Genomic DNA, 14,315 nt, shown 5'->3' on the forward strand with positions numbered 1-14,315 from the left:
TTTGTTTGGAAGCAATCAAATTCCATCAGGATTTTTCCCTCTTAACTGATTAAAGACTTTGTTTTGGGTCCTGTTAACTGTGAGGAGACTGATTGGATGACACACCCAGTTGCTCGTAATCCTGCTGTAAATGAAAGGACCAACCACTCACACAGTCCTTACTGAGTACTTATGGAGAAAGGGAAGAATATACTGATATTTTAAATAGCTGCTGATGTGCTGGCAGGTCTGGAAGCACTGTAACTCTGTGGCAGAGCACATAAGGTCCCTAGCATATCCAGGTAGGGCTGAGAAAGGATATTGTCTGAAATCCTGAACTAGATGGACCAAAGCTGAGTTTGATAAACCAACACTGATCTATATACGTCTGGCCATGTATAAGACAGCTTCCACTGTTCCTATGCCAATCTATAGTGACCTGCTGGAAGAGAGGAGTCTGCTCTGTTTCTCTTTTTTTCAGGTTGTGAAAAGAGGAGATTTCAGTGGGATTTCTCACCAGCCAGAGTGATTGCCTAACTGAAGTTCTTACTCCCCTCTCCAAGAAAATAAGCTATTTCTCAAGGGTAGAAGAGAGATAGTTGGAGAACAGCTTTTACCAAAGGTGTTGTGGCCTTTGAAGACACTTGAACTCAGGACGAAAGGGAGGAACATGCTAATAGGATAAAACATTTGGCAAACCCTCACCATGATCAACCCTTGCCTGGAAACCTATGTCCCCACTATGAAAGAACATGTGGGATCCAGAATTGGCCTACCTATAGACACCACCGTTAAGACTGTGTTCATGGAAGACAACCTTACTCGAACGCGAGTGATCACCAAAGAAGGTAATGAAACATGTGGCCCACTTTTACATGTCTATTAACTGAAGAGGGCTATAAAAAGGTAAAGGTAAAGGACCCCTGACAGTTAAGTCCAGTCGTGAATGACTCTGGGGTTGTGGCACTTATCTCACTTTACTGGCCGAGGGAGCCGACGTTTGTCCACAGACAATTTTTCTGGGTCATGTGGCCAGCATGACTAAGCCACTTCTGGCAAAACCAGAGCAGCGCACGAAAACACCGTTTACCTTCCTGCCGGAGCGGTACCTATTTATCTGCTTGAACTTTGACGTGCTTGCGAACTGCTAGGTTGGCAGGAGCTGGGACCAAGCAACGGGAGCTCACCCCGTCGCGGGGGTTTGAACCACCGACCTTCCGATTGGCAAGCCGTAGGCTCAGTGGTTTAGACCACAGCGCCACCCTCATCCCAAAAGAGGGCTATACCATATGTTAACCATGGGGTATGTGTGGAATAGATTCTACCACATATATCTAACCACAGAAATGGGTCACTGAGATATCACAGAGCGGGTAATCAACAACAGGTTTTGTTTTGTTTTGGTTTTGGTTTTTAAATCAAACTTTCCTCTCCACAGCTGCCTAAGTCCCCTCCTCTCCAGAGTTTTCTCCCAAGCAATTGGTGACTGTGTCTGCACATCACCAATCTGCTCCTCCCTTTTTATGCCTCTTCTGGTTCTGGGAGACAAGGAGGGACTTGGAGCATGTCCCAGCAGGAGGGGAAGACACCTGTGACCCTTCACTAGCCTGGCTCATCTCTGCTTCTTGTCCTTTCACCTCCCACCCTCCTGCTTCAGCTTCTGATTCTGATTCTGGACTTCTCTCTGCGCACTAAGCCCTGTTACTTCCTCTGCTTCTGACATCTTCTCTTCCCAGTCTTCTCCTTCTGACCAGTCATTGTTGTCCCACCACTGCTGCCCAGGCTTTGAACCTTCTTCCATTGGTGGTTCCCTTGCTGGTTCCTCCCACTATTCCTCTGTATCCAACCAGTCCGTGACACATGCACATGATTCCACATGACTGAGAATCTTGAGCCCATTTGTAAGGAAGGGTTGAGCATCTGACCACCAGACTCCATGCCAAGGGGGGACATCAGTGTTTTGGAGAGTGGACCTTAGGAGCGATTCATATGGTATCCACACGTATTTGGCATCCATATAAAGAAGGGGAAAGCTGGGACAATTTCTGAGTCAGGAAAGGTACCACGATGTCCTGTGAGCGTTGTTCAATTGAATTCCATTTATTCAACTGATGTGGCACTTAACACTCCCGAAGCAATTTACAAGGACAACAGCATACAAAATATACCATCAAAATCCACTAAAAGGAAACAAATATACTAAAAGCATTCATCCACAAAAATCACCCAACAACAACATAGCTTCAAGTCTAAACAATGTGCAGGCCTGCCACAGAATGATGACTTTGCCCCCACATCATTCTAATGCGCAGAATAACTTCAGTTCTTATGAAATTCCTGTTCTTTTTGCATCCTAAATACAGCCCAAACCCTCCAAACACTTTCTGTAAAAAAGAATTCCCACCTACTGCATCAATGTGACGCATTTATGTAAATACCAAATACAAATGGCAAATAATGGGGCCATTGGGCCTAATTTAGCAATGTTTTGAAACCCTGCGGTGCTTTATCCTCGAGCAAAAATAATTTCTTATTATGTTCCTTGTACTGTTCCAATAACTGTCTCTGCTTGGAGAGTTGCAGCAGCAGGAATTAGACTTGCAGAATGTGAAGATTTACTGCCCCCAGGCGTCCATGCGGGGATTTATTAGATTAAAAGAGACAATTTCCTTTTCGGTTGCCCAAGGGGAAAACAAAACAAAACAAAACAAAAGATCCCCTTAAAAAACTGTTCCTTTGCCATCATTTGCTTTTATTTGAGGCATCTAAATCTGTTTATTTTTGTTTATAAATGTGTGGCACAGATGGCATAATTAAAAATCACGTTGCTATTCTGTTCTTTGACATTTAGAAAAGGCACCTTCTCCATTGTTTTGGCACTGGCAAGTCTTCTGAATAGAGATCTTTATCCCAGCTGGTATAAACATATTACCAAGCCTTGTGGTCAGTGCGCACATAACACTGTTGTCTTGCTGCTTCATCCCACCCAGGAGAAAATTCCTCCTCCTTCAAATGATTAAACACTTCATTGGAAGCAGCATTAACCATGGTTTAAATCATGTAGCCTGTGATGGCCTGGGACTCGGGCACAGACTCGGACTCGGAACCGGAGGAGTCTCAGCCTGCACCGGATCCTCTGCCTGGGACATCAGCTGAACCAAGTCTGGGGCCTGATTCTGAGGAGCCTCAGTCTGCACATCCTCCCCTGCAACAAGCATCAGCTGAGCCAAGTCTGAGGCCTGAGCCTGCCCTGGTTCCTCGTTGCCATCAGCCGGGTCGTCACCAGCAGATGGCCTACTACCAGCTGGGGCCGAGGTGGCTCCTGGGTCCAGTAACCCTCCGGGGTCTCCTGAGCTGCAGAGACTCAGGGCTGAGCGAAGGAGGAACCTGAGTACTCGCAGGAGGAGTGCTCGCCTTCAGTCATCGGGGGATCGGGACTGGCCATTACCTCGTCAGATATAAAGGGCAGTCGGACCCTGCCCCAGCTTGCTGGAGCAACATTGCTGCTTGCCAGATCCTGCCCATGTACCTGTTCCTGACCTCGCCTAGTTTCCTGCCCTGCACCCTGCCTCAGCTTCATAGGACTAACCCCTCGTTACTCCTTAGACTTTGGACTGGACCTGGACCTCGCCTCTTGGATTACCCTTGGACCAGCACATGGCAACCCAGATGGTGCTGGACTACTTTCCTATCATATTTGGCCATTGTCTAAGCTGGCTGGGGCTGATGGGAGTTGGAATTCAACAATGTTTGGACGGCCAAGGGCTGAAGTTCTCCAACCCTGGTTTAAACAAACCAGGGTTTCCTTTTCACATAGTTGGAAATTCATTTCAAACCACAGTTTCAAATCAAGGCTTAATGTGGGGAACTCTCCAGCTGATGTGTGCTGAATTCAACCCGGCTTTCTATGAGGAAATCATCTGCACAGCCAATCCTGCTGTTTCTCTGCCAGCCCCACACTTGATGTGGCATGTGATGTCAAGTGTGAGGCAGGTGGGCCTGGTTTGGTGAAAAATGACCTTGTTTCACCACATGCTTTCCTTCTCCACCCCCACTTTCCTGTTCCATTTCACACACACAACCTTGCTTCACCACAGCATTTCTCCTCCCCATTTCATGGCATCTTCCTTTCCTTGCCTCTATCAAACCACAAACACACAGAGTCCTGTTCAGGTACCACACTGTGTGTGCATCTGCCTTCTGATAGGCAGGTTCCCTGCTTTGTAAGAGAGCAGCTTCAGTCTCCAGCCATGGTGCAAAGGTGACAGAGAGCTCTGTCGGAAAGAGGAGTCTTGTTTGGGGGATGGTGAAGAAGAGGAGTGAGATGAGCCCTCTCCCACCACCACAGTACCTCCTTTCCATTCAAAGGCACATTTCAGTCCTTCAAACACACTCAAAGAGGGTGCAAAGCAGAAGTGGAGAGCCTTGACTGAAGGCCTGGAGACGGCATTTGGTCCCTGAGAATGATATTCCCTATCCAAACTACAATTCCCATGAGTCCCAACAGAGGGACACCATTTTCTGGTTCACCTCAGGCAGCAAAGTGCCTTGGGCCGGCCCTGCAATGAACCATCATTCAGTGTTCAAGGGCATCCCAAGTACAGATGAACGTGATGTCTGGCCAGCTCAGATACTACTTTCTGTCGGGGGGTGGGGGGAGAGCTTGCTTACTCTCTCACTCTTGTAATGCAGTCACCAAACACTAATAGGAATAGGGAATACAGACTGAAATGTCTTATGCAATCCTTCTAATAACACTTTTGAACCAACATGATGATACGCAGCAGAGACATTTTGAGGTATAAGTCACCGGAGCTCATTATAATCAATGAAAGTGGTGTATACCATGATAAGGTCACCAGCAGGCCTTTAATCATTGTCCAAATTCTTATTCCTCAGGAACCAAACAATGACTCGAAGTCAATGAAGATGATCTAAGCAGGCAAGTAACTCCAGATTCCTTTCAATAAATCACCCTCCTGTAATTGCCAGTGAGAGTGACAAAATATTAATTGGCTTATCAGGGTGGGCAGACACAGAAGAGCCATCCAAAACATTTGCTTGCAAGATTCCAGGCCACTTTGCAAAGGGACATTGTTCAGAGCTTCTGGGCAAATGGGATAAGACAGCAGAAATTAAAGTGATTTCTTTAGTTAAGTCAGCTGAAAGAGGTGGCTTACAGGATGAGCATAAATTCCTATCCTGCCTTCAGGTCTGTCAGCTAAAATTAATGGCTCACTTGAAAATGACAAAGGCCTGTTGTGGGTCACTTGCCATCAGACAGAAGAAAAGTCTTACAAGTTTAGGGAGAATGTTGGTGTGTACAGTGTATACTTCATAAATCTCTGGCTAGACTATTGAAAAGGACTGCGCAAAGGTTGATCTTAGACACTCGGCAAAGACAAAGCAGTATTTGATTTTTTAAAAAAGATTACAGAATTTTTTTTTCATTTATGCAACCAATTTTTTGCCCTATAAAACAGTTAACATCTTTTAAACTCAAAATAACTAGTGCTGGTTGAAAACCCTTGGCCGTATGCTAAATGCCTGGTGTGATGTCTACAGAAAACTGAATTAGTTTTCAGAGAGAAAATGCCCTTCTATGTTTTTTTTGTAAAGGAAAATACCCACCCACCACCCACCGCCTCCATCCGCCGATTTAGCAGTAATATGTTAATAACAAGGCTGCAGTGCTCAGTTGATCAAGGCTATAGCACAATCACTTGGGAGCAGGGATGACTTGGTGGAGCACCAAGAGATTTCAGGTACACCCTGAAAATGTTTGCTGCTATTTTTAACCAAGGCTGAATGTTAAGTTGCCGCTGATCCCGACCTAATCTGCTGTGATCTTTGCCTAGAATATGGGTGAGGAACTTCAAGACTTCTGTGCCTGGCCATTGGGACTCTCCCCATTCCACTCCTTTTCTCCCCAAACTATACCCCTCGCTGCCTTTGTGTCGCATACTTCTTCACTGTTTTGGGGATATATTCATTGTATTTCTTTCGGCAATTTATATGCTGCTTAATCGCAGTCACCTCTAAGCAGTGTACAAGTAAGTCAACACAAAAGTTAAAAAGCAGGTAGAACTATAAAATCAGAATTCATTTAAAAGTCCTGCTGGAATAATAATAAAAAATTCCCCCGTAGGCATTGAGAGGGGGCCATGCTAGTAGCTTATTTTCAATGCATCCGGATTCAGTTGTGTCCCTATTTCTGTGCCTTAAAAAACAAATCGACAAAACCCAAAAGGGAAGGGGCAGCTGCTGCCTAGCATGTAGAGTCCACTGCTTCCACTACATCCAGTATCCTTCTCCCAGGATCACAAATCAACAACACTGGTAAGGCAGTAAGGCTTCACCCTTAGGAGAACAAATGCCCAAAAAGGTCAATTCATTTGCCCTTTGAGGCTCCCAAGCCCTTCCCCTCTAAATAACTTCACACTGACACATAATATTTTTTTTTAAGTTACTGGGCAAAATTTAGGCCACAACTTTATTAATTACAGCAAAGTGAGCGGTATTGGCTTAGGCATTGGCAACAGACTACAACTGACTCCTGCCTCTCTGGCTGGTAGTCTGGAAGGGTAAACACCAAACGACGGAGCAACATCGATGAAGATCAACTGAAGCTCATCCCGGGGTTCCTGTGGTCCTGGCATGGCCCTAGCCCCTCAAGCGGACTTTGGACGAGATCCAGGACCCCCAGATTCTATAGGCCCCGGGAATCACGCCACTTGCCCTGATTGGCCAAAACAGCCTGCCGTGATCCCAGGGCCTTGTGGTTAAGGCTTGGGCCACACCTAGCAACAACCCACCCTGCGGGGGGGGCATGCAACCAGGACCCTCATTTGTGTAATCCTCCACTTTGCCCATTCCACTTTTGGATATGACAGTGGATATGCAAACACACAGAGTCATATATTTATACTGCCCGACACAACTGAAGTGACTTTAAAACCCAATTCTTTAAAAAAAAATTAAAAAAATCAAAATCAAAAATCCAGCCAGCATGCATGTTCACCTCTAGTTATAATAATTGTAGACATTCATTGCAGTTATCTATTTTTGACATTTCTTGATTTTTTTTAGTGTGGCAGTGTTCCCTGCCCATTGATATCAGGCAACTGCTTTCACTGTACTCTTTTCTCAAAACATTTTTGTTTAGACAAGCCTACGCAGATGTTTAGAACGCTGGTGTGAGTTTTAATCTGTTCTTAGTCTATTCTTATGTTAGCTTTTTGAAACTCTTAAATTATTTGTTGTTAATTTTTCTTAATTGATCATTTTCTTGATAATTTTATCTTTTTATCTTTTTGTAAACTGCTTCAAGCTTTTTTATATAAAAAAACAATCAAGCAGTGTATAAATTTTATGGAATATAGAAATGTACTTATTTCCCCTTCTTTTAAAAACAAACCATTCAAGCCTGAGCAAGAGGGAGCATTCCAAATCATGGTAGGAAGCCGACATCTTCTGGCCAATGAGGAAATTGCACAGCATCTCTGTACCTGTGACACAAATATATAGTATCAGACATACTACCCTGTTTCTCATAAAATAAGGCGTCCCTATAAAATAAGCCATGGCAGGATTTTCAAGCGTTTACGAAATGTAAGACATACCCCGAAAATAAGACGTAGTGCTGGGCGCAGTTCTGGAGGGCGCCAAGGAAGAGGCGAGGCTGCCCGCACCTTAAAGCCTCCTTCCTGCTGGAGGAGCCGCCCTCCAGCTGCTGCCCATCTTCTTTACCGCAGCGCCGCACCGAGCGGAACACCCAGCAGCCTCGCCTCTGCCTGGCCTGGCCTCCACCTGCCAGCTCGGTGCCCGGAACCGGCTGCTCCTGCAGCGCCAAGTGGAACACCCGGCAGTGCTGTGTGGAGCACCCTGAGCCAGCGGCCTCGCCTCCGCTTGGCTCGGCCGAGGTCTGCCGGCACGGCACCAACAACCGGCTGCTGCTGCAGCTGTGAGAGGGATGCCTAGCAGCGCCATGTGGAGCCCCGAGCCAGCGGGACCCAGCAGAGAACCCAAGAGGTTAAACTATTGCGATTGGGACTAAATTACTCCTCCCCCCCAAAAAAATATTTGCCATTGTATTTGAATTTCCTTTGTGTTAAAAGAAGAAAAAAAGTTTAGCAAAGAACATACATAAGCTGTGCAGTCTTGGCAGCCTGCACCCACATTTAGTACTTCTCATGGCTCTCACTTGGTCCGTTTATAAATCTGTGGTAATAAAAATAAGACATCCCCTGAAAATAAGCCATAGTGGGGGTTTTTGAGGGAAAATAAATATAAGACGGTGTCTTATTTTCGGAGAAACACGGTATATAGGTGCTGGAGGAGACTCTCGAAGAGTCCCATGGACTGCAAAAAGATCAAACATATCCATCCTTAAAGAAATCAGCCCTGAGTGCTCACTGGAAGGGCAGATCCTGAAGTTGAGGCTCCAATACTTTGGCCACCTCATGAGAAGAGGAGACTCCCTGGAAAAGACCCTGATGTTGGGAAAGATGGAGGGCACAAGGAGAAGGGGACGACAGAGGACGAGATGGTTGGACAGTGCTCTCGAAGCAACTGACATGAGTTTGGCCAAACTGCAGGAGGCAATGGAGGATAGGGGTGCCTGGCGTGCTCTGGTCCATGGGGTCGCGAAGAGTCGGACACGATTGAACGACTGAACAACAACAACATCAGACATAAACAGTAGAGGCTGAATTCAACTACCTGGTTCTGACAGGTTTCCAATTGTTAGCTGCAATCAATGGAAATAAATGTGCTCAGTTCTCTTCCTATGAATGCTGTGAAAGATATTGAACACTCAAGAGCTGCAACGTTGTCACAGCTCACAAACAGCAATTTCCCCAAACCTATAGGCTAGGCGGATTAGCAGACATCAGCTGAACCAGTAATAAACCATCAACACGCAGATGGTTCAATGCTAATTGTATTCTTTCTAGCTAGTAAATAAAGTGCCCAAAAACATTCATTGCACAGCCTTTCCTACAAGGGAAATAGAATTAAGCACTTACAAGATTGTTAGCAAAGTAGAACGGATGACTCCCATGGGTGGATGTTTCAGAAGTGGCTGGGAATCAGATCTCCATGTGCTTTTTTATTTTTTATGCCCTCAGTATTGCACCAATTATTATTAATAATTTTATGCCAAAACCTATTGGAAAAACGCTCTTGGGGAGACAGCGACCCCCCAGGACCTCTGAGTGTCTCCCGGTAGGCACGTCTCTGGAATGGAATGTCCCTTCATCTCCAGAGTGCCTCTCTGTGACACTTTTCATCTGAAAAGTGCACACAAGTCTTCTAGCATCGTACAGCAAGAAGAAAGAAACATCTGTACATCTAAACTACATTTCATTTAGATTCTATACAGACAATCCATAATCACGTCTGTGTTCTCCAAGCTCTGGCAGAACAACTGTTGCATACTGCAAAAGTGAAAGTACAGTTACAAAAACAGGCTCAGACGGAACAGATAAGGCAGTCTTCTGTTTCCACACTCTTCTCAGACATCTCATGTGATTTATACTAATCACACTAGCAGCATCGGCTGCATAAAAATCCTAACCTGGCAAAACCATTGGCTAATAACATTATTACCCTTGTCCCAAATGTTTCAGGAGGTTTTCAGCACTACATCCCATTTTCGCTTACTTTTCTTAACCAGTCACCTGAAACTTGTTGACATCACCTTTGTAATCGCAGGATGCTCTCTCACTCTTTGACCCTGTCCTGTTTTCTGTTCCACTAACCTGACAGTTACAATTAAAATGTTCCTGAAAGCCTCTCTTATGTTAGGCATCCTGAATTAGCATATATAATACAGAGGTTTAATACTCTAGAATAGCCCCTATATTCATGTGGCAAAAAGGGACACCCTGCCACGGCTGCTGTGCCACCCCATTGCCACCATAGCCTCCCTTACCTGGATCGCAGCAGCAGTGACAACAGCGGCTTTGTCTCAGGGCTTGCACAACACATGGTGCCACATGAGGAAGGCAGACCACCTCACCTCTTCTTACTCCAGCTGTTAATGGTAGCAGCCCTGGAAGGCTCAGCACCATGTTTTGAGGAAAGGGTCAGGTTAGGATAGAGCGAGGGAAGCAATGGCAGTATTGGCTTGCAAGAGGGAGCAATCATAGCAGTGGGAGTGGGGGCAGCACTGGGGTCCGTAGAAAGGGAAATGCAAAACCCTCCCTCTCCTAATTTGCCACCTGATCTACATGGCTCAAGGTGGTTCGTGGTTGGGACAGCTCCCCACCCCACCTGATCCTGGATAGTTCCATTGGGAAGAAAAACAAATAAATTTCCTTTCTCCCAAACTTCCATCTAATGTGTGTGTTAATTTAAACCACATGAGGGCACGGTTTGTCTAGTAACCTAGCCAGTTCTTGCTGGTAGCCATTGTCTGCAGCCCTAAAACCTGGCCCATTTTGTTGTTTTCTTCCAACTTGTTGATATAAGGCATCTACTATTTTCTCTTTCATCTCTAGTCATCCTGTAAATGGCTCCTGCCAAGATAGTGAAACAGACTCCCATGACAGGTGATGGACTATCCTTCACTGAAGGTTTTTAAGCAGAGGTTGGATGGCCATCTGTCAAGTACGATATAGTTGAGATTGCTGCATTGAAGGGGGTTGGACTAAATGACCCTCAAGGTGCCTTCCAACCAGTCTGATTCTATGCTCTTGCATGAATAAAGCCTCTGAACTCTAGAAATTGTAACTGATCATTTCAATCTCACTCACCCAAGCTGCAAGCTCTCCTAACAGGTATTGCCCTTACTGTGAAGTAATTGTGGAAAGCCGTAACAGTTTGTATGATAGTGCTTTATAAAGTACAACTGGGGCCTTAGATTGGTTTCATGTTGATGCCAATGACATGCTGATGGAGGCAGATGTATGAACAGCCCCATGTGAAAAACCATGGTGAATTGTAATGGCCAGTTTTTATTTTGAAAAAATCAGACCCTATTTCAGTGTTCCCTGCCTTTCACTTGGCACACTTGTTGTAGCCATTTCATTAGGCTTGTCCAGTTTCTTTGTCTTTTATCACACTCAAGGGAAAAACAGAGGTTTATGTAACTCCTGACCTGCCAATCTGGAAAAATGCCCAGGAGTATTCCTTTCCTTGTAGCTAAAGTTTCCAACAAAGAAAAAAAGAAAGGGAACTCAAGGTTGTAAAAAGGTAGGATTTCACTTCAGAATCCAGTTCCTAAATCTGCAGGAGAACAAGGTTTCTTTTGCAGTTTTAGATTTCATCCTTTTTTATAGATTATCTTTCACATTTTTGGATTAGATCTTATACAATGAGACCTGCAGCAAGATTTAACAACATGGGAGTCCTTTTCTGTTCACATTAATGGCAAAGTGAACATATACAGGCAGAAAATTGGGGTATAGATCCTTATATAAATTTTGGTCAACATAGCCAATAAGATGATTTTTCGTCTATTATAAATAAAACAAATGGCACCTTTGATTGCCCCTCAGATAGTTAACCTAAGAGAGGATGGGGAGGTTGTAGTATCACTAATTTTGACCAAATACATTTGTATCAACTGATGTTTAGGGATCTATCCATTAAGTTTTAAACTGCTGCAGATTATCCCAAAAATCATTAAACTCATTTCCTTGCTTTATATTTTTTTAAACCCTCATCCGATGAGGATATCAATTTTCTCCTGCTGACAACACAATCAGCTGCTTGCTTGTCCAGCATGACTTGTAAACGAAATTTTCTTTTCCTGTTTGCTTCTTCTTTCACACTTGAGATTCCTCTCAAAGGTCAAAACAGCTATTTCTACTTCATTGCTCTCCGTTCAGCTTCTACTAAAGCTTATCTCAAGATCCATGGAATGGGGAATATAAATCAAATTATGTTTCTCCACTTATAGCTAGATTACATAATTTATTCGAAATGTCACCAACATTAGCCAAATGTTTTAACTATATTATTTCACTTTATTTGGAATCCGTATCAATTTGAGAAAGAGAAGAAACTGGAGTGTGGGGGTCTTTTGGAACCTATTCATGTATTAAACCCAGAAAAGTTTGTCCTTGATGCCAGTGTGCTCAATGTGTTGGCAGGGTTGATTGGGGAGGAAGGAGAGAGAGATGTGAAAGTTTTTGCTGCTTTGGGGGCACATCAACAGTGGCATATGGATGATGCTCTGTAAGTCATTCTTCATGTACATGTTACAGGTAGGTAGCCATGTTGGTCTGCCATAGTCAAAACAAAATAAAATTAAAAAATTCCTTCCAGTAGCACCTTAGAGACCAACTAAGTATGAGCTACCAAGAACAAACTTAGTTGGTCTCTAGAGTGCTACTGGAAGGGATTTTTTATTTTATTTTGTTCATGTACATGGTTTCTTTGCAAGAAACTGGTATGACAGGTACCTACACACCAAGGGGCTTACAATCTAAAGCCAGCAGAAGACATGGCCAGTTGTGGTAGACAGGGGAAGTATAAGTGTTTACTATTTAAATTACACATACTTTAACTTGACTACAATGGGAGGAACTCAACAGAGCTTTGCACAGATCACTCCCAACAGCACAGGCATTGTTGCTTGCCTGATAGAACCAACTGCCCTCTCCTCACCCCCCCAATCTATTATTCTCCTCAGCCCCCTACACCCTGAACCAATTAGGTGGGTGCAAGGCAGCACATGGGGTGGGGGGAGGGGAAAGAAGATGGGAGAGAGACCCATTGCATTAGCAGGAGTCCTTTAGTGGGATTCCGCTGGCAGGACCGGAATAAGATACAGTGGTATACCTCAGGTTACAAACTTAATTGGTTCCGGAGGTCTGTTCGTAACCGGAAACCGCTCATATCATGAGGCGCGCTTTCTCTAATGGTGCCTCCCGCTGCTGCCACGCTGATGGAGCACGACTTCCACTCTCATCCCAGGGCAAAGTTCGCAACAAGGGGCATCTACGTCTGGGTTAGCAGAGCGCGTAACCCGAAGCTTTCATAAGGGGGACGGTATGTAACACGAGCAACCACTGTATAGGGTCCCTGGGGGCATCAGGGAAGACACTGTGCATGTTGCCACCTTTCCTTGTAATTTTTCTGCACATACTCTGAACATGCACTCATTGCACTTCTAATCCCTTGCTGGATTGTTTTTACAGAGTTTTGTGGAATTTCCAGCAGTTTAAGAGTTAACGTTTATGTACAGCCACTTAACTGACTCATTTTTACAAGAGAGCTTTACTTATTTTATTAAGAAATTGTCAGATCAATCTTGTACACAACTATTAAAAGTAAACCCGTCAAGTTAAATGAGCCTACTCCTCAGTAAGCCAGTATACAATTACAAAATGTAATCTTCTACACTAAAAATGTCATTCTTTGGCTTCCAGTTCCAGTTCCCCTTAATGGAGGCAGCTCCCACGACAGCAGATCTTGGCAAAGGAAAAACAAGGATGATTAAGGGTAATTATCCTTGCAAGTCCTCCCCCCTGGGTGGGGCGAGGGGCACAGTTGCAGTTCGTTTCGGTGCCTGGCTCTCGCTCCAGCATGGAGGTGCTGAGTGCAAAAGCACTTTGCCTGCTGAAAACTCTCCAAGGCCACCATTAAGAAGCAGAGGTTCTCCTGTTAGAGCTTAATTTGGACTGAAGTACAGGCGCGTGCAGGGATGCGGGTGGCGCTGTGGTCTAAACCAGTGTTCCCCAACCTTGGGCCTCCAGCTGTTTTTGGACTACAGCTCCCATCATCCCTAGCTAGCAAGGCTAGTGGTCAGGGATGATGAGAGTTGTAGGCCAAAACGTTAGTTCAAATTATATATGTACAAGCGAGAACAATAAACGGAACTGTGTGTGTAAAAATGTCGTTCTGTTGTCAAAATATATATTTTTTTTGTTTCTAGGATATCATGCACGAGATAATTTTTCTTTCACACACACATAACACAGAGATGTACAGAAATCACAGGTCTTTAATAATCCTTGTATCATATGAGTTTTAAGGCATCAAATAAATGTCCTGGAACTCTACAGAGGCCATTACCCATTTTGCTCCTTAATGCTCATCAAAACCAGTGAATTACATTTCGTAGTACAGGTAGACTTTAAAGACATTTATAAATCCTTTATAAAATTGTCTGCTTCCACTTTGGTCCCTAATGAAATAAAAGTTCCATTCACATTATACCTACAGAATACAGAAAGAGAAAACACTATCCCCCGACTTAACCTCTGAAGGAGCTTGAAGAACTGAAGTTGCACACACATATTGCAATTGTACAGGTTTAGATAATCAACCTCTTATTTACCTTCCTATAATGCTCAATATATACTCAGGTTTCTGACAAGCCTGGA

The sequence above is a fragment of the Lacerta agilis genome, chromosome 11 (genome assembly GCF_009819535.1).
Source record: "Lacerta agilis isolate rLacAgi1 chromosome 11, rLacAgi1.pri, whole genome shotgun sequence".
In the NCBI taxonomy this organism is placed as follows: domain Eukaryota; kingdom Metazoa; phylum Chordata; class Lepidosauria; order Squamata; family Lacertidae; genus Lacerta; species Lacerta agilis.